This window comes from Lontra canadensis, unplaced genomic scaffold (assembly GCF_010015895.1).
Source record: "Lontra canadensis isolate GAN:19392208 unplaced genomic scaffold, GSC_riverotter_1.0 scaffold21, whole genome shotgun sequence".
Taxonomy (NCBI): domain Eukaryota; kingdom Metazoa; phylum Chordata; class Mammalia; order Carnivora; family Mustelidae; genus Lontra; species Lontra canadensis.
The window spans coordinates 5418299-5445314 of record NW_022631015.1 but is presented as its reverse complement, the minus strand read 5'-3'; the positions used below and the strand labels follow the sequence as shown (position 1 = coordinate 5445314).

At 41.5% G+C, this 27016-nt stretch overlaps 1 protein-coding gene and 1 long non-coding RNA gene across 4 annotated transcripts in view; one reads left to right on the top strand and one right to left on the bottom strand.

Moving 5' to 3' along the window:
- Positions 1-27016, bottom strand: part of FARS2 (phenylalanyl-tRNA synthetase 2, mitochondrial) — a 525092-nt gene that overhangs the window by 266358 nt on the left and 231718 nt on the right. The gene's annotated exons all lie outside the window — the stretch shown is intronic.
- LOC116869904 lies at positions 10400-12234 on the top strand. The gene is made up of 3 exons (XR_004383146.1): positions 10400-10511; positions 10773-10994; positions 12159-12234. It is a non-coding gene; the product is annotated as an uncharacterized LOC116869904 (long non-coding RNA).

Sequence of the window (27016 nt, the reverse complement as noted above, 5' to 3'; positions counted from 1 at the left end):
TCAAAGGTCAATCTAATTCAGTCGTGATCTAGTCACAAGACAAAAGCCATTTATTCTATTCACATTTTGTCAGACCCTTCTTTCATTTAAAAAAGTAGTTTTCAACACTGTTCTGTACCAAGCACTGTGCTCAAAGATACGCTGATCCCCTCCTTTCTAGATGATGAAAATCTTCCTGGAGAAATGAGGAACAAATTAAGCAAATGAGAATGAAAAGCAACTAACTAGTAATGAAATACCAAGAGAGCAAGACAGTAAGATAGGGGGCTCATTTCAAAATGAGAAGCATATAGAATACAGGTCTGCAGGAGAAAAAGGCCAAACAAAGGAATTTGTGGGTGGTTTTGTGAACCATGGAAACCACCCCAAGAGGAAGACGAGAGGCAAACACCAGACTTACTCCACAAAGGCACACTTTTTTAAAGTCAAAACCCTTAAACTGGTGGGGACAGGACAGGAGTGCGATTTGCTGAGTCTAACGCAGTGCAACCTGGCTACGGTCACTAAGCAAATTACATAAGCAAAAGGTTGCAGAGAGAAATAACAAATTGGTTTAGCATTACAGAATTGATCACGTTAGAAGAAAGTATCTTCTTAGGCTCCATTAATTTGGGCTCCAATTATACAACAAACACGCTGAAATAATCAAATTACATAGCCTCAAATGCATTTAAGAATCGCCAAAAAAAAAGGAGAGGAAGATGCAAATACACTCATCAAGTTAATATAAATAACTTAGGTCAAGGCGGAGAGAAAGAACAGCGAGTCACAAAAATAAAACAGAGTAATATCAGATGCCGTCCTGTCCCTCTAAAACCTTGTCAATTTTTGATGCAAACAGCACCCTGCCTTCCACAGTAAGGACAGAAGAACATACAGAAACACTTTGTACTCTAGTTCTCAAAGATATTTCTCTGTATTGCCTTATCCTGCACAGCCCAGAACATTCTTTCCTGACTCTCACCATCTGGTGAACTCCTGCTTGCCCCTCAAAAAGAAGCCCCAAGGTTACCAATCAGGAAGCTTCTCCAGTGTCCTCAGGCACAACTGACCTCACCCCCCCCCCTCCCCGGGGGAGCTGCCTCTGTGCTTAGCACAGGCATTTCCTGTCACATGCAACCTGGCCTCATGCTACCACCCGCCTCCATGTCTGCTTCTCTGAGGGCTCTGGGGCTCTGAGATTCTTGGCCTATTCATTTTCATCTACCTACTACTTAACGCTGTTTAACACTGTGCCCAGAACATGGACTTAATAAATACTTGCTGAATAGAAAATAAATTAAAATTCATAGAAAATACGCCAAGTGCCATTTGGCATTTACAGACCTAGTACAATGCTTGACACACCGCACATATTCAATAAATATTTGCTGATATGATTCTATTGCTGGTAGAATTTAAAATCTCTGCTTAACATAAGGCTGTGAGGAAATGCCCATTTAAACAAGGCCAGCCGTAAATAGTAATACTATATTAATGTTTATAGAATGCATTTTACTTTCTTGGAGTCCTATCCTTTAACTCACCTCTTAAGTAAGGAAAGTCAAGACAGACACTATCTTATTAAATCTTTACAGCAACTTCACCATGTGGGTGTTAAAACGCTGCTGACCTGCCGGAAGACCATTCTGCTAGCATTCCCTGTTATCTGTATTTACTGTGAAGGTAGCCGAAGAATAAGATTAGTACATCTAATCTTATAATAATAAGATTATTAGTACATGGTGACATCTGGAAAGTACAAAAGCAGTGAGTGTTTAAGGGACTAGTGAAAAAGGTGAGCTTGTGGTGGAAATAAAAATTAGGGATGATTGTAACATGTGAATCAGGGAAGAAAATGCTGAATGTTGCACATGTGTGTGGAATGAAGCAGATGCTAAGAGAAACAATTCTAAGGGCAGTGGGGGCATCACGAGACAGGGAAAAAGTTCCGTGTTTATGCAACTCTCAATAATTGGCAAGAGACAAGGAGAAGGGATTTAGGATGTGGAAAAGGTTTTGAGTGTTGGCTACAGAATTTGCTTCAATGGTGCAGGATTATAAACCCAAGGCGACTCCAGGAAAAGGCAATGAGACTGAGAGCCTAAGGCTGAGTATGGTCAAAATGCTGCTAAGAAATACTATTGCAAGGCCCACTTAATTCTGCTCAGGAACAATTACAGAGGCCATGACTGGAAAGGATTCTTATTGCCCGTGGAGATGGTACAACAGATTTTTAGGACAGATTAAAAAAAAATAATAATAAAGACAAGCAATTTTAAAAATGGGCAAAAGTAGGACCAGACACTTCACAGAAGATATATAAATGGCAATTTAAAACATGAATAGATATTCAACATCACTAGTCATCAGAGAAATGTCAATTAAAAACATAACGATTCTACCATACATGTATTAGAATCACTCAAGTTAAGAAGACTGACAATGTCAAATGCTGTTGAGGATGTAGAGAAATTAGCACTGTTCTTGTATCTGCTCTCCACTGCTGTGTAAGAAATTGTCAAGAACTTAGCAGCCCGGAACAATAAACATTGATTCTCTCACAGGGTTTCTGATGGTCAGGAATCTAAGAGCAGCTCAGCTGAGTGGTTCTGACTCTGGAGTCTCCCGTGAGGTTGTGATCATGATGTCCCCCAAGGCTATAGGCAACTGGGCTGGATTATCTACTTCTAAGCTCACTCATAGAGCTATTAGTAGGAGGTAGCAGTTGCTAATAGGCTGTTGGCCAAAGGCCTCAGTTTCTCATTATGTGGATCTCTGCATAGGGCTGCTTGCAACATGGCAACCAGCTCTCCCAAGGTGAGGGATTCAAGAGAGAGTAAGCAACCGGTCAAGGCGACAGTTGCAGTGTATGTTATAACCTGTGCTCAAAAGGGACAGACCATCATTTCTGCAATATTCCACTGATCACGCAAACCAATTCTGATGCACTGTGGGAGGAGACCCTATACAGCTATGGGCCCCAGAAAGCAGGGAGCAGTGGGGTTCATCTTATAGGCTGGCTACCACAGTGTTGGTGGGAATACAAAATGGTAAATCACCTTGGAAAATAATATAGTTAAACAGTTACCAAATGACTCTTCTTTCACGTCCAGACCTTAAATAATTAAATAATAAAATGAAACCAACACAAGTATCCACACAAAGATGTGTACCTGGGTGTTCATACAGTAGCATTATACGTGATACTCCCAAACAGAAAACAATCCAAATGTCTATCAGCTGATGAATGGATAAACTGATTGTGATAGGTCCACTTTATGAAATACTACTCAGCAATTATAAAGAATATTAATATATTCAATATGGATGAATCTCAAACAGTTTGTAAGTGAAAGAAAGCAAACACAGAAGTCTACGCACTGTATGAGTCCATTTCCATATGAAATTCTAGAGAAGGCAAACCATGACAGAAAACGTATCCATGATGGCTTACAACTGGAGTGGGGAGAGAGAACAATGGCAAAGGGCCATGAGGAAGCTTTTTTTTTTTTTTTTTATATAATTTTATTTTTTATAAACATATATATATATATATATTTTTCCCCCAGGGGTACAGGTCTGTGAATCTCCACGTTTACAAACTTCACAGCACTCACCATAGCACATACCCTACCCAATGTCCATAACCCCCCCCAACCCCCCTCTGCCCAGCAACCCTCAGTTTGTTTTGTGAGATTAAGAGTCACTTATGGTTTGTCTCCCTCCCAATCCCAACTTGTTTCATTTACTCTTCTCCTACCACATTAACCCCCCATGTTGCATCTCCTCTCCCTCATATCAGGGAGATCATATGATAGTTGTCTTTCTCCGATTGACTTATTTCGCTAAGCATGATACCCTCTAGTTCCATCCATGTTGTCGCAAATGGCAAGATTTCATTTCTTTTGATGGCTGCATAGTATTCCATTGTATATATATATCACATCTTCTTTATCCATTCGTCTGTTGATGGACATCTAGGTTCTTTCCATAGTTTGGCTATTGTAGACATTGCTGCTATAAACATTCGGGTGCACGTGCCCCTTCGGATCACTACGTTTGTATCTTTAGGGTAAATACCCAGCAGTGCAATTGCTGGGTCATAGGGTAGTTCTATTTTCAACATTTTGAGGAACCTCCATGCTGTTTTCCAGAGTGGTTGCACCAGCTTGCATTCCCACCAACAGTGTAGGAGGGTTCCCCTCTCTCCGCATCCTCGCCAGCATCTGTCATTTCCGGACTTGTTAATTTTAGCCATTCTGACTGGTGTGAGGTGGTATCTCATTGTGGTTTTGATTTGTATTTCCCTGATGCCGAGTGATATGGAGCACTTTTTCATGTGTCTGTTGGCCATCTGGATGTCTTCTTTGCAGAAATGTCTGTTCATGTCTTCTGCCCATTTCTTGATGGGATTATTTGTTCTTTGGGTGTTGAGTTTGCTAAGTTCTTTATAGATTCTGGACACTAGCCCTTTATCTGATATGTCGTTTGCAAATATCTTCTCCCATTCTGTCAGTTGTCTTTTGGTTTTGTTAACTGTTTCCTTTGCTGTGCAAAAGCTTTTGATCTTGATAAAATCCCAATAGTTCATTTTTGCCCTTGCTTCCCTTGCCTTTGGTGATGTTCCTAGGAAGATGTTGCTGCGGCTGAGGTCGAAGAGGTTGCTGCCTGTGTTCTCCTCAAGGATGTTGATGGATTCCTTTCTCACATTGAGGTCCTTCATCCATTTTGAGTCTATTTTCGTGTGTGGTGTAAGGAAATGATCCAATTTCATTTTTCTGCATGTGGCTGTCCAATTTTCCCAACACCATTTATTGAAGAGGCTGTCTTTTTTCCATTGGACATTCTTTCCTGCCATGAGGAAGCTTTTAAGGTGAGGGAACTTTCTATATCTTGACTGTGGTAGTTATGCAATTGTATATACTAACTAAAATTCATCTAACTACATGCTTGAAATGGGTGTTTTATCTTATGTAAATACCTTAATAAGAATATTATTATGTGCATGACATTACTGTCTGCTTCTCAACTCAGAGGATATGTTACTAAATAAACATAAAATGCAAAAATGGTTTTATATGCCAACAATAGCTAATCAGAAAATCAAATTTAAAACAGACCAGTGACTGGTGGGCTTATCTGGAAGGTAACACAACTGTGGAGGAGAGGAGGGGAAAGCCCTGAATTAAAAGCAATGGTGTCATGAACAGAGAAAAGGAAAGAGATGGAAGCCATATTGCCCAGGTTGAACCAATTCAATCTGTTGACTGCTTGGAGATAATGGAGAACCAAAGGAGACCCTCAAATATTGGGCAATTGGGAGGATCATGATACCATAAAAGTGTCAAATGCCACCTTCACAGTGAGGCATCTGCTGACTGTCCTATTTTAAGCTGAAATACCCTCACCCACCGCTCTAACCTAAACTTCCTTTCTTCCTTTCCAGCTTCATTTTTCACTACATCACTTATAATCTTAGGGCAACAGATAATGTATTTAGCTCATTCACCTTGTTGTTTATCTGTTCCGACCAGACTATAAGCTTCAGAGAGGTATGGTTTTGTGCTGTTCCCTTCACTGCTGTATACCCAGTGCCCAGAAGGGTGCCTGTTACATAAAGGCTCAATAAATATTTGCTGAATGAATTGAATGAAAACATTAAAAGAGATTTTTAGAATCAGGAAAATTAATGGGTGTGTATATATTGTGTTTGAGGAGATCAGGAAGAATTGATGGATGTGGATTTGGATATACAGAATATGAGGTATTTAATAGCTAAACAAGGACCAGAGTCTGTGGTGGGAGAAGCTGGGGTTGGTGATTTTCCCAAAGATAATGGCTGAAACTCAGCAAAAATAGATCTCTAAGAGGCACCTCAAATTCCACAAGTCCACAGCTAACTCTTTGGTGCCACTAAACTTGCCCTCTTTCAACAATGGGATCTAAGGCACACAAACAAACATCTAAAATACCTTCTTACATATTGTGCTCTGCTGTGTGGTTCAGGCATGCATCAGCCTGTGAACAGAATGCACACTTTGTAATGGTGACTGCGCATCATCAGATCTCAGTCGCAGAAGAACTCTGTCCATGGAATCAAATGGAAGCACATAAGGTCAGTAGAAATATTCAGGCAGGGCAACAGTAGACATCAACCTACTAACTCTTTGCGCCCTGGCAGACCAGTGAGTCTAAGTACTTAATATAAACAAAATCAGTGAAAAGGTTTTTCCTAAGAAACAGAATCACAGCCTGACCAAACCGAGTATCATCACAAACGTACGACTGCACTTTTGTGTTTGAAGCTTGAGCAATTCAACCACCATTGTTGTGGGCAAGGTTGAGTGAAGATGGGGACAGGATTCAGAGAAAACAGTTAAAGAAACAGGGCCCAATTTGAAAGCTAACAATTAACTCCAGGGATAGGAAAAAACACACTTGTCCCAGGACGCAGCGGACCCTAACACCTAGTTGCTTATGAAGAAGAAAATCCTGAAGAAATTACCCCCACGCGCGAGGACACTGCTTAAGGAAAGATTATTCTCCAGAATTGGTACTGTCCCTGTCAAATGGAACGATAAGAGTTTAAGTCACTGATTCAGGGTCTACAGAGCCTCATCATGGGCCCGACAGAAAGCGCAAGTGCTGTCAGGCAGCTCAACTCATATAATCGAGTAGGGCGCTGAGGGAAGACTAGTCATTCCAGGACTGAAAACAATCACGCGCCCTGGGAACCTAATGGAGAAGACACGGGCCTCCTAAAACCACTCCAGACTGTCCATGACTGCAGGGATTTTGGAACAGTCTAGTCAAACCAGTCACTCTCCAGAGGAGGAGACAAGGCCCAGAAAGGAAGAGCCACACGTTTGCACGGGCACAGTCAGCACTAGCTGGTGTTGAATCCAGAGCTCCACCGACTCACACGTGCAACTCTGGGTGATTTACCTTCTCTAAGGCCCTACTTGGTCAGCAGTGAAAGGGAACAGCAACTACAGTGCCAAGGGTATAGGGCTGTTGTAAATATCAAAGGAGGTAAGTGGGGTACATTTTCACCCTGGTACTTGGCACAGAGTTGCCAAAACCTCAATGTTAGCAACTACCCACTGCCTGCTACTATTACTGCCCTGATTGTTTGATCCAAAGAGTATCTGAGATTGGTTCTTACAAACTCTGTTCCATGACTCAGAGTCACTCAGTTACGGTGTTTACCTCATTTCACCAGACTGCTGGTCTGATACCTTATTTTTGAAATGTCAGCACGCCACCACCTCTCAAGCGCCTTATACCAGAGGCCCCATTTCTGGCTCTCACCTGTCAACAGTCAGCACACCTCCACACTATGTTTACAAGGCAGAGACCACCACCTGTCCCCCGAGGCTAGGACTATCCTGGTGGGGCCCCTCTTGGTTGTGGCAGCAGCTTGCTGGTGATGAAAAGGAATCCATCCAGGCAGTGATCGCAGAGGCCCAGACACATAAACAGGACTGCGTATCCCAGAGGGGAAACCACATAAGGAAGAACATGGAGGACATTAGGAGAAGGAAGGGAAAAATGAAGGGGGGGTGGGGACTCAGAGGGGGAGACAACCATGACAGACTATGGACTCTGGGAAACAAACTGAAGGTTTTAGAGGGGACGGGGTGGGGAGATAGGTGAGCCCAGTGGTGGGTATTAAGGAGGGCACGATTTTCATGGAGCACTGGGTGTTATATACAATGAATCAAGGAACACTACATCAAAAACCAATGACGTACCGTATGCTGACTAACAGAACAAAAAAATCATTTAAAAAAAAAAAAAGAAACCACAAATATCTTGATGTGCAAACTGAGAAACAAATAACCAAGACATGTTCTCTGTATAAGCATGGTCATTGCAGCAGAGTATTGTTTTTTTATACGTATCTCACTTTGTAACTTCTTGTAATAATCACCAATACTCTGGACGTGAGAAACCAACATCCAATCCCCTTCATTTCTGTCTGGGATGGGACCCTTCTAGGATTCTAACAGTACCATGTATACAGAACATAAAAACAAACGACGGGGTATGTAAATCACACAATTCAATGGATCAAAGTTTCATTTGGGATTGCTAATAATGTTACCACTATCAGCTGATAATATTGGCATGTAAAGATCATGATCTCTCTTCAGCAAGGATAGAGGGAGATCACTTTGCACAGAAAGGCAAACGACTCAGCTCTTAGTGGCCTGTTCATACATTCACGCGACATAAATATGGCTGACAGCTGCCCATGGGGGAATGAAAGAAAGCAATGCCAGGCTTCAGAAGTCCGTGACCCCATAAGCTGCCCTCCTAACATCACATTTGGCTCATTATGACATATAAAAGAAGTCTTGTTGCTCAGCAACAAGTAATACGCTGGCATTGAAGAAGAAACTAATCAATATAGTGTTGGCTAGAACTCTTTCATAAGCAAAAGTAAAACAATAATTCACTCTGAAATTCTCACTGCAGAGCATGCTCCCCTGTGAACTCATCTTTATGTCTACCACAGCACTAAGCTGAACAAATATTTATCATGGATTTTTTTTCACAAAATTACTATAGGGTGAGTACTAACCTGGATTGAAGGTTAAATTGAAAACAAGTCATAGAAATGACAGACAAGAAGTCACCTGTTACGGAATATGGTCAATAATATTGTAAAACAGTTAGAGTGGTAAGCATTTTGTAATGTATTGTAACTGTTAAATCACTATGTTGTACATCTGAAACTAATTTAATATTATATGTCAACTATACTTCAGTTAAAAATAAAAAGAGAGAGAGACACACACACACACACATAGATAGACAGATAGATAGCACCTGTTCTGTGTGGTAACATGGTTCAGGACTAAGAGAAGCATTCTTTGGGTGAGTACTAAAACCAAAGCCAATGTAATCTTGTACTTTACAAATGTCCTGTAAAAAGGAATGATAATCCCTTTTTCTAAATACAACACTTTAATAAGTTAAGCTTTATTAAAATTACCAAGAACAGAAATGTCTCTACTTTTAGAATATTAACAGTTTACTTTGAGTGTGGCCAGGCCCTGTGCTAAGTACTTTATATTCATTAAATCTTTACCACATCCTAGATAGAGGTAATGCTGTACTTTGTACTTTACAGCTGTGTAAACAGAATCAAGAAAGAGTAAGTAACGAGTCTAAGTCCGAGAGGCTAGTTAGTGACAATGTTAAGATCCCACATCACTGCCCGGTAGAATCATGTGCTAGAAATGATCTGTGTCTTTGCTGCCCAATTCAGAGCCACCAGCCACATGCGGCCTCTAGGCACCTGAAATGTGGTCAGCATGACTGAGGAATTCAATTTCCCATGACTTTAAGTGTATAAAGAGCCCCAGTACAAGAGTGGCTAGTGGCTGTAACACTGGACTGGACAGAACAGCTCTAGAGCCATGGTCATGGAACTACAGGCTGTAACCTAAATCTGGCCGGCAGCCGGTTTTAGCATGACCATGAGCTAAGAATATGCTTTATGTCTTTCTAAGTTTTAGAAAAGCAGCAGCAGCTCCAGAGACAGCATATGGCCCACAAAGCCTAAAATATTTACTATCTGGTGTTTTATAGAAAAAGTCCAGGGCCGCCTGGGGTGTTCAGTCAGTTAAGCAACTGTCTTCGGCTCAGGTCATGGTCCCAGCATCCTGGGATCGAGTCCCATCAGGCTCCCTGCTCAGCTGGGAGTCTGCTTCTCCCTCTTCCTCTGCTGCTCACCCTGCTTGTGCTCTTTCTCTCAAATAAATCAAGTCTTTAAAAAGAAAAAAAAAAAAATGTCCACAGCCTCCTGTCCTACAGCTGTCCTCTTAACACCAAAATCACTATCCTGGGAAAAGAGATTTCAAACCCAGTCTCCCAGTTTAAATCTTAACTGTATAAGGGTGGCATTCAGTCATGCCATGTGAGCATTGTCATATTTTCCATGGTAGTATTCAAGTGACCCAAGCACAAGCAAACGCAAAAAAATGCTAAGACTTGCCTAATTAAGTTCGCCACCAAAATACTACTTCACATTTAACAAACTGCTTGTGCATTCATTACCTCATGTTTTATTCAAAACCGCCTCATGTGCTGGATGCCCATTTCACAAAGGAGAAAACTGAGACACACGGGGCCCAATGCTACGCTCAAGTGGCAACTCCAAGTCCACTGGCCTCCCTAGGAAACAAGAGTTCTGTGGAAGCTGAAGAAAACGCACGAGTATGAGCATCCCACACCGTCGACTGATTCAGGCGGAACAGCTACAGTCACATGTTTTCTCGTCTTCGGGAGAAAGAGTCTCTGCTCTTCCACCCAATAAGCTGGTGCAGAGGGAGAGGTGGGGGCTGGGCTCCTCTGGGGCTGTGTCCAGTTTCTGGAACAGAAACAGCGTCGGGAAAGATAGAGCAGCTTTTCTGCAGGGGGCCTGGGAGGGGTGCTAAAAATCCACAGGAGCAGAGCGTTCAAGAGTCAGGGCCCCTCAAAAGTCAGAGCAGCTGTGGCCTCTTCTACCTGGCCATCAGGTGAGTGCACACACGAAGAAGGACACCATCTTTTAGCAATAACTGAGATATATCAGAAACTCACTGTGCTCTTTGAAATAGCTAGCCCAGGTCTCTCTGACACCCTGCACGGTGCTTCCTGGGTCCTGAGGCGTCTCTGGAACTTCCAGTGTGTGGCAAGCTACACTTTTTTTGTACTGGGCCCACTGATAGGTCTCAGATTTTCCTGTATGGTACATATGAGCCTTTGGTATTTTGATCCTTTTCTTCCGTTCTATACAGCACTGTCCAAGAAGAACCAATAGCTGCATGTGGCTATTTCAATTGAAGCAGATTAAAACTACATGATATTCAAGAATCTAGTTCCTCACTTGCATTCATGTGCCACTCAAACTGAAGAGCCACATGCGGTTAGTGGCTTCCATACTGGAGAGCATCCAGAACACGGCCATCATCACTAAACCCTATACTAGACTGTACTGCATTCCAGAACCGAATATTAAAGTAAGTATCATTAGAGACAAATACGTGAGGAGAGAGATCTGCTTTTGTTCTAACTTCTGACCGGCAAGATATCTATGCCACACAACCATTAACCAAACTATTTCTAGTAATTACTAAGCAAAGCCCTTCACCGCACCATAAATTCAACTCACGCATCATCATTTCTGAATACCTCCTTCCGCACGCTCCCCTTTGCCCAGCTGACAATTACATCATTAATCAATCTTTGCCTGGAAGTTCTACTTGGCAACTGAAACTTCCATATCTCCTTTCTCCACTGGGGGATTCGGGCCTTGATGATGTGCACTAAACATACTGAAATTGTGTATTACTGTATAAATCACTCAAGGCTTAGAAGCATTTGTGTATATTCCCTCCTATCTGGTTGGTTCTCGGTCGCCTCTAACAGCCTTCCTTGGCTCACTCACACTCTGCTCCATCTCTTGGGCCCACTCAGTCAGTTTTATAGTCTATTATAAATGTTCTCAGTGCAAACTTTAAGTAATTACTGTAGAAATCATTTCAGTCGTCAATTAGTTTGGGTAGCTCCAAAAGCAGAGCCTGAAGCAAGGACTTTGTTGCCGGTGGGTTTGGTGGGGGGAGCATATCCCAAAGCTGGAGCGAGGGTGCAAAGTGACAGATGAAAGGAGAAAGGCTCAAAGGTGTGCTACGAGGTTGCTAGTGTACACGGTAGGATCTCAAAGCTGCCCTGTGGAAGACTTGGAGTAAATGTCATCCTTAGCTGAGGCCTGCACTTTGAGGAAGCTCTTGGACAGGGGGCTAGTTGAGTGTGTGCAGCTCCGAAGGCAGAAGGTAGAAATGTGTACCGTGGCAGCAGAGGTGAGTTTCAGCTCGTGGGATTCCACTGCAGCCATGACTGAACCCAGGGCTGGGCCAGGAGGTGGTGAGGCAGCTTCCCTGAACAGGAGAAGTATGAGTATTTCCCCTACTGTAATTTCATTAAATGCCAACTGTGAACTTCCCTTGCTAACTTCTTCATCATCCGTTAGGACTCACCCTGAGTATTTATTTCCTTAAAGCTCTTGCTGCTCTGCCCACCTCCAACTGAGCTGGATGCTTTTTCTCTGGGCTCCCCCAGCACAACCACTGTACTCATCACAGTCCCCTGTATGTGTGTGCACACACTCTCTCTTTCTCCACTAGACTCTGAACTCCCCTGGGGGCAAAAACTGTCCTTCACCTCTAGAAATGCTGTTCCTATCAGACTGCCAGGCACAGCAGTGCGTAATACCTGTCCTCCCGTCAGTGAACGGAAGGAAGGAAAGAGGGAATAGCACACCTAGACATCAAACAGGAAGTGAGGAGCCCAAATCTCTATCCATCTTTATGCTCTCCTTTAATGAAGCACAAGATAAAGGGCCCAGTCCCACTGAAATTAAACAGGCATTTGTAGAACTCTGTACTCCCCATGTTATTTCATTTAATCCACAACACCCTGGTCAGTTAAACTATATTTCATCAGACCTGAGACATCATTGATTATTCAACGTTACATTATTTGATTTACCATTAGGAAAGAAACAAATACTGCCAAAATAAATGAAAGATGATATTGACTGTAAGACAAGTACTGACTTCAGAAATACAAAAATGTAGGAGAGAAAAGCTTTGTACTTTCTAGAATTTTTGAAACGTCTTTATTTCCCACCTGATTTCAAAAAAAGATCAAAGTTGGCAATCTTGAGATTGCCAATCTCTCAGGATTTTACAAATTTTTTAAATCTCTCAGGATTTTACCATTTTACCAATAAAAACAGATATTTGGGGACTCTAAGGAAGCCAGTCTGTGTTTCCTTAGTATTCTTCTCTGTCCATTTCATGAGGCCCACTCCTCACTCTGGCAAGTCCTCTGCTCGAGAAACCCTTTGATGAACTCACTTGCGCTGAGAAGGAGCTTACAAGGATAGTCTTCTTGAGACACCCATGGATATTTGCAACTCTTACACTTGAAACAGAGAAGCAAAAAACCGTGATTGAGGGTTGCACCCCAAAGTAAAAACAAACCTAAGCATCCCTGTCAGAATAAATATCGACACAAATTCTAAATTCCTAGGGAAAAAAGACTGCATTGTGGAAATAAGTGAGAAATGTAAAAGAAAGTTCTTGTGCATGTCTACAGCAGACACCCAATAAGACTGTGAGTCTGAGAGGCAGTGGAACTGGTGGTAGGAAATGACATCACTGTTTTGCTTTCTTTTGAAGAGTCAAGCAAAGGGGTACAGATCCTGGACTACCGATGACAAATAGCCAGTCGCCTTCCCCCCTCCCTAAACCTAAGAATAATGAATTTAGTTGAGACCCAAGAAGAGGAAGAAGGAAAAAGAAACCATGGTGGTAATTTTAATTCGCCCTCTGTGTCCAACTGACAGCTTGCAATATACCCCATGCCTTTTATCCTCCCCTCCTCATGTAGCAGGCAGCCTCACCCAGCTAATGAACATCGGACAGTGGCTCACTGCTTTGTAATGCGCCAGCACTTCCCCTCCCCCTTGCGGGCTCTCCTGCTCTCCCCAACCTATTAGCAAGTAGGCCTGGCACAATGTCCACGTTACCATGTGGTGCGCCTGGGCAGGAACACACGGAGGGCTCCCCTGGGCTATGGAGGCAGGTGGTACCCGTTCTAAACAGAGATGACGAAAAGATGCTTGTGCCAGAATATTTTTCTTTCCAGGGCGAAGAGATGGGAATTGAAAGGGAGGTGTAAGATGTGCATAAAGGACTGACTGTCTTTTCCTGCTGCCAGTAAACACTATGCTTCAGGCTAACTGCAAAAGGGAATTTTTTTAAAGAGGGCTTTCATTTTTAATTTTGCAAAATGGATTCAACCAACAGACTAGCATGTGTGTGCACACAATGCTGTTTTCATTTTTAAAGTCCTCTATAGAGCCTGCAGAAACCTGTTTTACAGAGAGCACCATTAAAACACTTCAAATTCACCACACAGTTGAACAAGGGCTGGGTAGGGTGGGGGACAAACATTTCTGTCAACAAAGAAGACACCTATTCGGTATCTTTGGTTTTAATTTTAGGGTGGGAGCGGGGTGGCAGAGAGTCACGAAGGACAGAACAAAGGAATAGTCATTTCTCTGTTTCAAATAGTTTATCCAGAAGTTAAATATATACCTCACTTGGCAATTAAATCTTTTCACTTAGCTCATGAACATGAAAATGGACATATCATTTGGCAATATTTGAATTCTAGTGCATCTCGAGTAGGGAGGGATTATTCAATACAATAACCCAGATGTAGTCTGCTTAACATTAATACTTCCCCTGGACTCTACTCTGTGCTTCTATAATATCATCTACATTTTTCAACTGCCTTATCATACATTAACTTACTGAATTTGTGACAAATTACACCCTCCACTTCTCCCCACCCCAGAGTTGTGCAATTAATTTTTTAAACCTAATTTAAAGATTTTATATTTATCTTTACTATTTTTTACCCAGTTATTTCTGGTGCATCATTTTAGATTACCAAGATTTTCTTGACTCAAGATCAAGTCACTAATCATATTAGCTGTCCCTCCCAGCCTTGTGTCAACTGCCAATTTGATAAACGTGTCTTCATCACAGTCATTGATAAAAATTATGAACAAGACAAGTCTGAAGGCTCAGCTCTGCACAGCTTCGCTATAAATATTCCTGCAGGTTAATATTAAATTGATAATCCACACTCTGGAAAGGTCTGTCCAAATAGATACAAATGCATTATTCTTCTGCCCCGCCCACAATTCTCCATGTTACTCAAACGCTTCGTGGATATCCAGATATGCGATATACTATATGGTCTCAGTCTGCTGTTAGATAAATGTAGGTACTGACTTCAGTGGAAAGAGAGATGGAAGAGCGGGGAAGGTTTTGAGGCAAGGCCATAACAACTGTCCAGGCACCTCTTGGGCCCAAGGAAGCAGTTAATAAACACAACTTTCTTTCTACCCAGAACTCCATCTTCCACATCAGGGAATGCTAATCTGATGGCTTACATGTGATTGTTGGGTTAAAAACCTAAGATTTCATCATCAGGAAAAAGACAAATTAAAGGCAAAGCCTGAAATTAAAAAAAACCCTACCTCAAACAGTGAAAGCATAAAATTCAAGCTCTTGGCAATGTCTTTTTCGCCAGGTGCTTGACATGCTGTACCGGGAGAGGCCGTGAGCTGGGTCTCAGGAGACACAGCCCCAGAGCCCCCAGGAGATGGTCTGTCCCCAGTTCTGTCATTTGTCCTACAATATTTCGATCACCTCATCTGTAAACAGAGGCCACTAAGCTACGAGTCACCCCGTTATTGGCTCTCTTCAATCCTGCACAAACCTTTCCTTGCCCTTATGCAGCCTACTCCCTCTTCTAGATAGGGGTGGGGTGGGGCCGGTGGGCCAACCTGCCAAAGACAAGAAAACTCAACACCCTGTGCGAATGACTGTGCCAACGTATCTTGCATTCGCTTGCTTACTATAGTGGAGAGGCGTAGGAGCCACATTCGCAAATGTGAGAGGACAAACTATTAGTTCCCGAATCTGCCAGTCATCCTTTCTCCTGTTCCGTGGGAGCAGAGGGCTGCACTAGGACAGTGCATATCAAGATGGCTAGCTGATTAAAATCTTACCAAAAAAGGGGAGGTGGCACCTGGGTGGCTCAGTTAATTAAGCATCTGTCTTTGGCTCAGGTCATGATCTCAGGGTCCTGGGATGGAGCCCCATGTTGGACTCCCTGCTTAGTGGGGAGTCTGCTTGTCCCTCTGCCCCTCCCCGCTCATGTCCTCTCTCTCTCTAGCTCTCTCAAAAAAAAAAAAAAAAAAAATTAAAATTAATATAAAATAAAATAATAAAATAATAAAATAAAATAAAATAAAAGATGGCTAGCTGGTGTCTGCCTGAGACCATATACTTGGGTGTGGCAGTGTAGGTTTCAGCTTAACTGCCTTAAAGCTGTTAGTTAACCTTTGAAATTAAGTTGTAAGGTGGTCAATACTATTAGTTCAAATCAGAATGTTCTTCTTAAAATGATCCCGGAGTTTTATAAATACAATACCACCTAAACTGGGTCATTGCACAGGGCTGTGGAAATTGTTTTATTATGCAGAGATGTGAGCTGTAACAGCATTTGTTCCAAGATGCTATAACTTTTATAGATATATTATGCAAAAGGAAAGTTGGGAATCAGAAAGATGAATAAAATATAAAAGATAAACAACTGCATATTAGAAATGGTTTTATGATCTGGGGAGACAAACCTAGATGAATATGTGGAGACCTTCTAGTTCTGGGTTTTCAAGAAGAGACTGCCCGGGAATAATACTTCATGACACCAGCGGAAAGAATAACTCAATCCCTGGTCCAGATTCCTAAAACATCCTATGTCATGTTGCCTCTCTGATGGTGGCCCCCACTGGAATAGAAGATAACCAATTTTAGGGGTTCCTGGGTGGCTCAGTTGGTTAAGCGGCTGCCTTCAGCTTGGGTCCTGATCCTAGAGTCCCGGGATCAAGTCCCCCATCAGGCTCCCTGCTTCTCCCTCTGACCTCTCTCTTCTCATGCTCTCTCTCTCATTCTCTCTCTCAAATAAATAAATCTTCTTTAAAAATTTTAAAAAAATTAAAAAAACAAAAAAGAAGATAGCCGGTTTTGAACAGAATGGGTAGAATAGAGCTTTGCCAAGGAAAAAGAGCAGACAAGCCTATCACATTTTATAGGCAACATGCTAACTACTCTGACATGCTGGACCACAATAAGAACTCCTGGACACACGTGTCACAAGTGAAAATATCTGCGTAGAGGAGCCCAACGCATGCCAGCAGCACAGGCTTCTGGGTAAGAGGCATCCCCAAGGGTGTCCAAGAAATGTAGAGTCACGTGTTAAGCACACTGGCATTTTTAAGCCAACGTTTCACTATATGACACATAACACTTTTATATATTAAAATTAATACGAATATAGGACGGTACTGATAATATTTGTATATTTTATAGTCAAGAAAAGACAGGAGGCTTGTGAAAATATTTACTCTTGGAATAAGCATTGGGACTCTGTCTTATTCACCCACGGGACTGAGCACCCTCTCCTCTGAGAACGGGGACAATCCTGGGAAAGCAATGCCACATGGCCTCCAAAAGTAGATGATGAAACTGCAGTCACCTGGCCATTCACAGCTGCTCAGAGTAGGTCAAGAGACAGCCCGAAGTAGCAGCAATGTAGGGCAAAGGTAGGAAAGCTACCCTAGGCGAGCTAATTTACGTGCCACCCAAACCAACCATTTCAGTGGTGATGGTGTTTGTTTTCCATTTGTAAGGTGGGAGCCTTCAGTCCATGTGGGAGAACTATGGAGGACTGAACACTTTTATCTAGGCTCCTGGATATTCTACTTGGCATTCGTGACAAAGATGGATTAACAGACGAGAAGCCCCAGCCAGGGGCTAGGAAACAGAAGGCTCAGGCTCTACTCATGCTGCAGCTGCTTATAACTAGAACATTTAACCAAGGTATCCCCGGGCTTCTTTCCTCATGAAATGGCAGTGATATTCTCCACCTCTTTCTAAAACAGACCAAGATCAGAGAGCAAGAAAATAATCTTTAAAAGCACCATAAAAGTGAAAGATAAATTACTGTCAGCTAGAAAATTCTTTCTCTGTCTCACATTTTAGAATTTTAAATACAATAGGAAAAAATTACAATGGACAGACAAGTTAAAGAGCATCTGGTCACAGAACAGATCATGAAATTATCTGAAGCCTCTGTTGCTACCATAGTAATCTGTGTTCTTGCAATTAGAGTCCCACACATATTATTTTTCATGTCTCCTTTTTTATTTTTTTTCCTTTTTTTCCTCCCACACTTAATGTCGTATAATTGACAAAAATTATTCATATGTAAGGTATATAATAATATGTTCTGATACATGTATATATATGTGAAATGATCACAACAAAGCTAATGAACATATCCATCCTCTCACATAGTTACTGTTTCCTGTGTGTGTGTGTGTGTGTGTTTGTGTGTGTGTGTGTGTGTGTGTGTGAATAAGAACACAAGAGTTACCCTCCTAGCAAATTTCAAGTATACAATATATATTAACGACAGTCGCCATGCTGTATATTAGATCCCCTGAAATTATTCATCTTGCCTAACTGAAATTTTGTGCTCTTGACCAACATCTCCTCATTCCTCTCTCCCCTCAGCCCCTGGCAAGCAATGTTCTATTCTCTACTTCCAGGAGTTTGAGTATTTTGAATTCTAAATGTAAATAAAGATAGGCAGTATTTGTCTTTCTGTCTTCTTCTTTCTGTCTTTCTGTCTTTCGGCTTACTTCACTTAGCAAGTTGCCCCAAATGTCAGGATTTCTTTCTTTTGAAAGGCTGAATACTACTCCATTGTACTATATAGTCCACATTTTCTTTATCAACTCATTGACCAATGTCCACACCTAGGCTGCTTCCATATTTCAGCTCCTGGGAAAAACGCTGCAATGAACTTGGGGATACTGATTTCATTTCCTCTGGATATACACCCAGAACTGGAAATGCTGGATCCCATGGTAGTTTGATTTTTTAATTTTCATACTGTTTCCCACAGTGGTACCAATTTACATTCCTACCAACTGTACATGAGGGTTCCCTCTTCTCTGCATTCTCACCAACCTTTACTTTACCTTCTCTTCTTTTCTCGAATACTAGCCATTCTAATACGTATGGGGGGAGATCTCATTGTGGTTTTGATTTACATTCCCCTGATGATCAGTAGTGTTGACTACTCTTCATACACTTGTTGGCCACTGTATGTCTTTTTGAGAAATGTCTATTCAAGTCTTTTGCCTATTTTTAATCCTTTTTTGTTGTTGTTGTTATGGAGTTGTAGGAGTTCCTTATACACTTTGAATATTCATCACTTATCAGAAATGTGGGTTGCAAACATTTCCTCCCATCCATAGGTTGACTTTTCATTGTTTCCTGTGCCGTACAGAAGCTTTTCATTTCGATGTAGCTCCAACTGTCTACTCTTGCTTTCGTTACCTGTGCTTTTGGTATCATATCCAAAAAAGGTCACTTTCCAGAACAATGTGAAGGAGCTTTTCTCCTATGTTTTCTTCTAATAATTTTACAGTTTCCAGTCTTATGTTTAAGTCTTTGATCTATTTTGGATTGATTGTATGTAGTGTGAGATAAAGGTCCAACTTCATTTTCTGCATGTGGATATCCACTAGAGACTACCCCTTCCACACTGTATTCCTGACCCTTGTCATGAATTTATTTCTGGGCTCTCTATTCTGTTTCATTGGTCGGTTTTTTGTTTGTTTGTTTGTTTGTTTGTTTTTATGCCAGTATCACATTGTCTTAATTACTGTAGCATTATAATAAAGTTTGGAATCAGGAAGTGTGATACCGCCAGCTTTTTTCTTCTTGCTCAAAATTGCTGTGACCATTTAGGGTCTTTGTGGTTCCTTTAAACTTGAGGACTTTTTTCCTATTTCTGGAGAGAATGCCAATGCAAATCTGGGGATTGCACTGAATCTATAGTTCACTTTGGGTTGTATGGACATTTTAACAATATTAACTATTTCAATCCATGAACAAAGAAAGTCTTTCCATTTATCTGTGTCTTCCTTAATTTTATTCATCATTCTATAAATAACTTTCAGGATACAAATCTTTCACATCTTTGGTTAAGATTATTCCTAAGTGCTATCTATGTCAGTCAGTATCAACCTGGCACGTCAAGGCACTCTTTTGGGTTTTCTAAATATATGATCATGTCACCTACAAAATAGAGGTAATTTTACTCTTCCTTTGCAAACTGGGTATCTTTTATTTCTTTTTCTTGTCTTACTGCTCTAGCAATCAGTAGTATGTTGACTAGAAGTGGCACAAGTAGGCATCCTTACCTTATACTATATCTTAGAGGGAAAGCTTTCAGTTTTTCCCCACTGATTGTATTAGCTGTGGGCTCTAAGACACAGGGCATGAGTGCCTTCATGTGCCAGGTCAATAATGACACAGTGCTTTATGTAGGCCAAGACTGTCTAAACATATGAATTAATTCATTTCATCCTCAAAAGATGTTAAATTTTGCATGTGTGTACATATATGTGACTTGCATATATATATAAAATTATATGTGTAACTTGTATATAATATGTATAATTACGCATATAATTTATATCACACAAACAAAAATTAATTTATAATATTTAGTAATGGTTAAAGAGGTTAAGGAGTTAGCCCAAGGTCACCTAGCTAGTAAGACAGGGTTCAAGCTTGAGTAGTCTGAATCCAGAACCCATGTTCGTAATTGTTGAAGATGTTCATAACCCATGTCTTAAAGATGCTGAAGTGAGAATTATTTTTGTGAGTCCAGCAAAGGGCTTTCAGGAAATTGGGAAGTGTTAAGAAGAAAATAGCGCAATGGGATAGTGTCTGAAGGAGGTCTGCTTGTGTGCTATGACTGCTCAGAAACTAGTTCCTGTGCATCTCAGACCATCAAAACTAATCTTAGGACTAGTTCTGCTTAGCCCTGTTAGAACAAAGCACAGTCAAACCTTTCTTTCTTCTTTCTTTTTTTTTTCTTTCTTCCTTTCTTTTTTTTTTGTCTCAAGGAATCATGTGCAAAGTATTGTGATAAGCACACACCCAGGGGTTTGGACATATAAAGTTGAGTTAGACATGGACCCTGTTTCTCAGTCATGCATTTTAACTAGGAAAGAAAAGAGTCAATTGCCAAGCCTAATCATCTAGAAAGAAAGAAAGAGGTATTTTCTTCTGATTATAAATAGCCCATCTCCATTCCTGATTTTCAACTCTCAACTAGAGAGAGCTTCAAGGGGCACTTAATCTTCTATATTTCTAAATTTCACCTACCTGTTTCCCTGAACCTGCTCTGTCTCTTAAATCCCCTATTCCTCCCAATAACTCTGAGTATGAATTTCAGGAGGAAAATCCCACCCATCAGTCAGTTGCCAAGTCCTGTTTGATGGGTCATATTCCTCACCCGGCCCTGCCTTCACTACGCCACCAGAAGTAAGGCGTAGGCTCTCACCGTGTGCTTTATAGAACTTTTCCGCAACAGCAACAGCAATAGGTTTCCACCAGCCGCCTCTAACCCTTCTCCATGATATTTCATATAAGGCCACATTAACCTCCCTCTCCCTCACTCCATTCATTCAGCCAATAAGCATTTACTGATCACCCACTATCCCACCTTACTCTGTTCTACTAATTGTGGAGTTAAAAGTCACAAGACAGATGTGTACATGCCTAAATGAAGCTTAAATTCTGGTAAGGAAGACAGTAAACATGCAAATAAATAAACAGAAAAATTCAGAGTGATAAATGCCATGAAGAAAAGCATGCTGGTGATATGAAAGACAGCACATCAATTAGAATGCCTTTGACTCAAGTAACAGAAAACCCAACTCAAGGGGCCTTGAAAAAGGATTAACATCTCAGGAAACATGAAGTCTAAAGCGGAGAGGGATCTGGGCATGTTCCACCAGGATTCTGGCTCCTGGCATTTCCGGTGCTGCCTTCCTCTGGGTATTGGTTTTAACTGTAGGCAGCAGACCTCTATATAGCCACTGGATTTCTAACTTCCAGAGGATGAACAAACCACCTCCTCCCAAGACACTTTCTCAGCAGCAAAAAGTTTCCCAGAAGCCCCCCGAGATTTCATTCGTCCAGCCCTGACTCACGTGCCCACAACTAAATCCATCACACCGATAAGAAGAGAACTGCAATGAAGAAGACAAGTCTAATCAGGGTCTACCCTTGGAGAAGGGAGAGGAGCAACTTTCCCTAAATTACCAAGGGTCAAAATGGCCATGTGAGCCAAACCAGGGGAGAGGATAAAATCAGGGGGGGTGACTGCCAGTTGTCCACTCTGGTGAGCCACTTAGTGTTAGGATGTAGAGAGGGGAACAGCGGGCTAGGAAATAGGCAAACAGTGAAAGAGGGGCTCTCCAGGCTGTGACTTGAATAATGAGAAAGAAGTAGCCATGGCAAGCCCCGGGGGAAAAGGGTGTTTCAGATTAAAAAAAAAAAAATCAGTAAGGAGCAGAGACTCAGACAAAAGCAAGGTCAGCCTATTCGGAAAACGGAAACCAGTATGACCACGGTAGAGAGGGGGCAAAAAAGTGTCTGATGAAGACAGAGCAATGGGCAGGGGTTAGACATGCAGGGCCTCCAAGGCCTTGGATGGGAGCTGCCATTCTACCTGCAGCTTCGCTGGAAGCTTTCAGGATGTAGTTAGGAGAATGACCTGGTCTGAAAGGCATGTGCTTAATGAAATGTCCTCCCATCTTCTTTGATGAAGACTCAATTCACCAACTATAAAAAATGAACCACAAACTCCTTGGCTGAGCATTAAACTTTCCATAACATACACTCAAATCACATCCTGTTCCCTTGTCACGCCCTAAGTACTACTACACATGCATTCTTGCACATACCTCTTCAATCCTACACATCCCCTTCCATACTTCTAAGAAACTGTCCAAGAAATCTAGTCTTTTGACCACTGGCTATGAGTGCATTGGGAACCTCTTCAAAGACCAAGTCAAATGCCACAAAGCTTTCTAACATCCCAGGAAAAGTCATCTCCCATCTGCAAACAATCACATCGTGTGTGGGCAATTGCCCATTTTTACCTTGCATATGGTTCTTTTCATATATATCTTATCTTTACAACACTATCACCATAAAGTATGTGTTTGTGAGTCCCCCCATCTTCTATCTTCATCTCCACTGCCAGTATCTGGAATATGCCTGGAATTGACTGGTATATGTCACTTGTTCGGTAAATATATGAATTGCTAAATTAACAAATGAATAAACTGTGCTGGCTGGTCCTGATCATTAAAGCTACACAGGGAGACAGTGGCGAGTGCCATTAGAAAATACAGATAGGAGTTACTGGCTCAAGAAATATGCAGTTACTTTAGTCTGGTGGGTATGAAGGCTGGTGCATGAATGAAGTGCTTTCCTACCTTCATGTAAATTTCTGGCAGAACTGAAGGGCTGGGTACCAGGGGGTTGACAGAGAAAGCACAAATTTGGCAACAGGGGGGATCTTGAAGTTCCCAAATCATCCACAGCAAGACTGGGTTTCTTGGTTGGTTGGTGCTCTAAAATATGGTGATATTAGCAGTTAGGTACACAGGTCTCTAGGGGTATCTAATAGGGCAACATCTGTGCTGTGTCACCAATGCCCTAAGATCTTTGCTTGTGCTGATTATCTGCTTTTATTACTATGTTGAAAGACACTGCTGCCCACATCACAGATCTTCTGTCTTTGTATGCCTATGTAGATCAGGCAAAAATTCAAGTAACAAAGATAATTCACTTTAATGTGAATATTTTTTAAAAAAACTGAGCCTTCTACCAAATTCACTTTAAACAAGAGCAATGGAATGAACCTAAGGAAAACTGAAAAAAAGAAAAACCACATATTTATATGTACTCCAGTGTTTTCTAAAGCTTCAGATGCCCTTTCATGAATTAGGAGTGGGGCATTCTTAACTCACACATGCATACAAAGCTCATGAGTGACAAAGCACGGAGCTTTGCTTATGCTGGTTTGTGTTACGGCCTCCTTGACATTATTTAAAGGCAGTGTTTTGTATAAAATATGAGTAACATCAAAAGTAACATGTAACATGCATTCAAAATAAGAACAATACATACTGGTTAAACTAATCCCACATATCAACATATCGATGGGCTACAAATACACTCTTATGCTATGAATATGTATTTGCAGACAGCTCATCCAAATATTAACACTGTTTTTCTCGTGCACAAAATGTTATGTGACATATACTGTATTTGTGCTCCTCTTTAACAAAGTTGTGTGTGTGTGTGTGTGTATGTGTCTTCTTATTTCTTCTACTCAAATAAACAAGCAGATTGACATCACAGGGCTTCTTTTTTTTTGCTTAGGCAGAATATTGAGCAAACAAATATTTATTCTGGGTTACTCAGCTGTGATACATAAGGGGATTCATGACATGCGATGTCTGGTGCCTGCTTAGCTTTTACGAGATAATTGCACTTTGGATCACCTAGAACATCACATTAAGTAGAGAGACCCGATTTTAAAATTTAAAAAACATGGAATGGTCAGAATTTAATCAGTCATGCCTCCATAAATTAAGGGAGATATAAATAAATGGGCAATAGAAAGGTGCAATAAAACTGGGATTAATCAACCCGTGATTAATTCAGGATCAGATTAAAACCAATAGTGCCAGCTGTATCAGATCCATTCTGCAGCATTACTCTCTCCAGCTCCTTTTTGTTACCCTTTTTTCCTCTTCCCATTCCCCTCTGCTCTCACCCCCAGGGCACTCTCCTTGGTGGATAAACCTGCAGGAGAGTTAATTGTCACATACATGGATTTAATCACATTGTCCATCACATTGGGGGCCCTGCCGTTAGCGATCCGTGACTAATTGTTGTGGTAATTTTTCAATCATTAACAGCAGCGCATATGCTGCAGACAAATCCCAAGGTGCCTACTAAACCCCAGTGACAAGCAGCACGCAGGCTCCAGAAGGGCCAGCACGTGCCTCGCCCTGGCCCCCACCCCCAATCCTATTTGTCATGCACCATCATTAACATACATCTCTTCCAAGGCTATGCCAGGCTGTGATGAGGTCGGAGGGGCCTGGGCATGCATTAGAACGCAGGCTTGCTTTCAATCTATGCTTTGAAAAAGGAAAAGGAAGAGGAAAGCAAAGGAAATTAAAACTCCGTGTGGGACAACTAGCTGAGCGCCTATTCTAAATTCCGCCTGTTTCTCATTCATTTTCAGGCAGGCTCCTGAGCTGTGCCAAGTGCCCTTTCTTTGAGTTTCAGCAGTATTAGTGATCTCCATGGCAACCACTGGTGCTCATCTGCTGCACCACACTGCAGCTTCCCTGGGCTCAATTCTCAAGTCGCCCTGGTGTCAGACGGGGCACGCCATGTGCACTGGTGGGACGAGACCTTGCCTTGGGGAATCCTCCAGCTGATTGAAGCCCCGCTCTAATCACCACATAATAGGAGCGAACAAGATCACACGGAATACGATCTGCCTGCATGGATTCTAGGAATGCTATTTAGTTTTCGTTTTCCATGTTTTAAGGGGCTTTGTTGGCCAAAAGCAAAGAGCCACTGGAATAACCATCTTACAAAAAGGATTAATTTTGAAATCCCTGGTGGTACAGCATTGTGGATAACTGATTTATTTAATGCATGCATCTCATATATCTTGCTTTAAAGCAATACTCAAGAGAAAATTTAAACTCCTGGGTTTTCCCTTTGGCTCTTTCTAAATGAAGGAACATTTGGGATACTGGGCACCGTAGGGAAAAGCAAGAGAAAGATTCCAGATCATTAGTGAGATTCTGACTCTTCCTCCGAAATCTTGGGAAATTCCCTCTAATACCCAGTTTCCCCAAGATTAAAATAAGATCTACTTATTTTAGGCACTTACCACTGGATCACTGAACAAGGTCTCCGCAAGACTTAATTAATATGTGCAATTCATTTTTAGCTCCTCCAGTGAAAGATGCTTGGTGCAGGCTCCATTATTATGAAGTGAGGGGCCGAGCGCCCTCTACTGGGGCTTCTAGGTCAGTCTCTTGGTGTCCGAAAGCCTGTCAATGGAGTTCACTTATTGCTAACAAGTATTCTTAAGCTCTGACTTAGAAGGCATTTACTGATAAGAAAGAGCAGGAAGAAAGGTGCAAGGGAGGAGGAAGAGGAAACCGGTAAGAATAGGCTGGCTGTTACAAATGGAGTAGACTTACGCCAAGCTGACTCAAAGCCACCCAAGCTTACAGCAGGGTGAAAAAGGTCTGGAAAAATCCACAGTGCTCAACTTTGCATCATGAGCAAACATTAAAAGGAAAAAAAATGGGATACCTTACCTTCTGCTTACATTCTTCCAGGACAAGAACGGAAAAAAGCAGGGTATCAACAGGATCTTAATTAACTGCTCTGTTTTCTCGGTAAGTCACGTGAAAAAGCCTCGGGGGTTTTTGTTTGTTTTTTTTTTTTTTTTTTTTGGAATTTTTAACATTCACAACACTAGTTTCCAACTTCGTTTCTAAGGTTGGTTTGAATAAACCCAGACCCATCCTCCATAACACTATACAGAACAAATCTACCCTTGAGCCTAGATTTACTTTAGTTATCATAATAAACTAAAAATTATACAGATGAGAATCGAAAACAGTTTCATCCTCTTCTCCATTATGTAAATGACCCTTAAACTACATTTGAACAACTACAAATAAGTTGAGCCGCGAGCTGAAATTGGACAGCATTCTGCAGAGATCCTGCTTCTTTATTCAAAGTTCACTCCTGCTGGAAAGGTATTGGTAATAATAACAGTAAATAATAATATATTAAAATCTAATATTCATCGAACTGTTTTTCTGTGGCAGCAACTGTTCTAAGTGCTCTCCCTGTAACATTCATTACTAACATTTTGAACTCCTCAGGGTCAGTAGCAATATTATTCCCATTTCTGAGTTGAGGAGAAAGAGATACAGGGAATGGGTACCTTGTGTGAGGTCACACAACTGACAAGTAACAAAACTTGATTTCAAATCCAAGCTGTCTGAATCTTAAACCCCCAAAATTAACCCTGAGGCTATAGTGAAGAGCACTGGGTAGACTCCAATTCTGAGGAGACTAGACTCAAAAAAAAAAAAGCTGTTGATCAGGAAATCCAAGGCCTTTAAAGAAAAATCAAAATTATGAAAGCTATATTTATCTTAGGTATTTCCACCACCACACCCAAGCCTCATCCTTTTAGAAAGCAAAGATCACATATTTTTTCATCACCTTTAATTTTTAATGGGATATCATCAGTTTACCCTTGAACTGAGTCAGTGTCACTGACAGAAGCCCAGCTCCAGGCAGGGACACCAGGGCCAGTGTCCAGAAAACTCCACATGCCCAAATTCCAGAGCCGGCAGATGGTCTGTGAGTTGCTACGGAGGCAATTAACAGTGAGCTGCTGG